We start from the raw sequence: 3,100 nt of genomic DNA on the forward strand, positions 1-3,100 counted from the left end.
TACCTTCGAAAAATCGCGTTCTAACGTAGCGGAATCTATTCGGGACGTCCAGAAGGGGCCCCAGCTCGATTCGCGTGAGAATACGCGGCACGGTTTCGGAGGAGATACGGAAAACGACACTTCGGCTCTTTCTACTATTATATAGTAGATATTACATACTACATAGTGTAGTGAGAGTAAGTGAGTGTTTTATAATGGTAATATACGATGAATTGGGTCCGTTTAAAAATACTATAAAAATTTATATCATAAACAATGATATTGTTTATTATTACTATACGTAAAACGGTGGATAATGTTCACTTAGACACGCGCAGTAGAAGGCAGTGTTTGCTATCGAGCTTAATTATTGAATGTGTACATACATTAACATATTATACTTACATGTCATTATACACCTTTATTGTTTACCTCACTCCAGCTAAAGCTGGGTTTACACTATGGGAAAATCAACGAGCTGATCAGTTTTCAGCGTTCTATCAACCTCTCTATCAGATGTTCAAAGATTTTGCGTTATCGGCCGCGAGTCGGCAAACGTTTCAACATTTGACCCGCAATGTACGCGCGGGGCGACGTCGATACGAATTTTTGCACGTATTAATTCGCGCCAGCGTGGCGCCGATGGCAAAAAAATCGCTGACAAAAATTTGCAAAAATAGAACATGTTCTAATCTCGCAACTGGTTGAAGGCAGTAGTAGGCAGTTCGCCAGTAGGCACTTCGCCAGTTGCGTGCGAGGCTTTTACGTTTACACTGCCGATTTTCGGTCGAATAATTGACAAATTTATCAGCAAAAAGTTGATTGTATAAATCCATCTTTAGACTGCACTTCCTTCATTATTTTCATTACTTTTCTTTCGTACTATGTATACAGTTTTTTCTCTTGAATAATATCTTGAATAATATACATTTTTTCATTACTTTTCTTTCGTACTATTTATACTGTTTTTTTTCTTGAATAATATCAAGAGCGTATAATGAAGGAGAGCGTACAAATTAACAGTGACATGCTGAAACCATGTTGCAGTATTAGTCGAATTAATAAACTAACACCGCTCATTAACTCAGCGTAGGAGCATCGTAGGGACAAGCGGTTTGTTTTATATTAACAAGGTAGGACAGCTGATCAATAATACCGCAAAGAATCGTCAAAATAAAACAGGCAGTTTCTTAATTCGACTAATACTGCAACATGGTTTCACCATTTCACCGTTGTACGCGCTTCTTCTTTATACGCTCTTGATATTATCCATCAGGAGTAATTAATCTGTGAATAATAATCAGGTGTAAATAATTTGTGATTATTTACTCCTGATAATAGATATACGCTTGTATAGCATAATACACACGCGCGCACCCACCCGCGCGTGCACACGTACGCGTGCGAGGGCACACATCACATACACACCCATACGCATGCACCGACACGGGGGCCGCCCTATAGACCGAAGGGCCGATAGACCGAAGGTCCGATAGACCGAATATTGAAAAGGGACCTATAGACCGAAGGTCCGATAGACCGAATATTGAAAAGGGACCTATAGACATGCGTGCGTGCGTGCGTGCGTGAGTGCGTGCGTGCGTGCGCGCGCGCGTGTTGTAAGCTAACCATACCTGTCGGTTATGACTTCTGACGGTCAAACTGCCGTAAGAGTGCCTGAGAGCACCTAAATGCCAGATCCTTTCCCTTCACCGAAAAGATAAACTTACCTAACTACCGAATAACCTTTGAAATTATCTCAAATATACACGTTTGCAATTGTTCTGGAACTGACAATCGAAATTTCGCGATCGGAGGTATGTTCGTGTAAAGCATGTGATATTTTCAACGTCTCCTTATATGCGTTTCTGGCGTTAAGCTCGTCATCTATCATAGCTCTATGTATAGAGAGAGAGAGAGAGAGAAGGGGAGAGTGAATAACACCCTACCCTCTGTGCCTGTGGGTTACAGCATAGGATAATGACAGACAAACAAACTTCTATCACTCGCGGCACAATTTCCTAATGACAGCTTTATCATGAAGAGGCAGGAAATAGAGAGGTATTGTGTTGGGATGGTGTAGGGTTGCAAGGTAAATGGAGAGATAATGTGGTACGAGAACAATGGGAGTACAATAGGCAGAAACAGAGACAGAGGCAGCGTTATGGCTAGAGGGAAAGGACTGAGACAGACACAAATCCCAGAAACATAGGGAGTTGAGAGAAAGACGCAGAAACAGAGAGATGGAGAGAGGGGTGAAACAGTGTGTGCGTGCGTGCGTGCGTGCGCGCGTGTGCGCGTCTGTGTGTTAGAGGGAGGGTGAGAGAGGTGGAGACATAAAGGTAGATATCTAACATATATAGATATCTAGAATTTCTAGATCTAACAGTATCCCCGTGTGTTGCAGTCACAACAGTCTCGTCATCCACACGAGGTAACGTTGGAGGAACCTGGAGAAAGCAGCACGGATCCGCCACCAGATGGCTCCACCGTCGCAAAGAACCCTTTGTCAGACAACGGCTCAAAAAAGGTGGCTTAATTATTTGGTATAAGGAGGCACGACAGCTATATAAGAGGCATGTCGCCTCACCCAAGCCCGACTCCGTTTTTTCCTTCACCCTATACTCTCTCTCTCTCTCTCTCTCTCTCTCTCTCTCTCTCTCTCTCTCTCTCTCTCGAAAGGATTATTATCATACATTATTATTCAATTTAATTTATTAATAATAATGATAATATATTCGAATAATTAATAAGAGATATAAAATGATTAAATATAATAATAGTAATTGCAATAATTAATAATAATTAATATAGTTGTAAGAGAAGGAGAGCGAGATAGGAGATAGGAGATATGGGAGAGAGAGATGAGAGAGAGAGAGAGAGGAGAGAAAGAGAAAGAAGAGAGCAGAGGAGAGAGAGAGAGAGAGGAGAGAGAGAGAGAGAGAGAGAGAGAGAGAGAGAGAGCGAGAAAGAGAGAGAGAGAGAGAGAGAGAGAGAGAGAAGAGAGAGAGAGAGAGAGAGAAGAGAGAGAGAGAGAGAGAGAGAGAGAGAGAGAGAGAGAGAGAGAGAGGAGGGAGAGGGGGAGAGAGAGAGAGAGGGGGGGGGGGGTGGAGGCGTGACG

Source organism: Priapulus caudatus, unplaced genomic scaffold (assembly GCF_000485595.1).
Source record: "Priapulus caudatus unplaced genomic scaffold, Priapulus_caudatus-5.0.1 Scaffold856, whole genome shotgun sequence".
Classification (NCBI taxonomy): domain Eukaryota; kingdom Metazoa; phylum Priapulida; class Priapulimorpha; order Priapulimorphida; family Priapulidae; genus Priapulus; species Priapulus caudatus.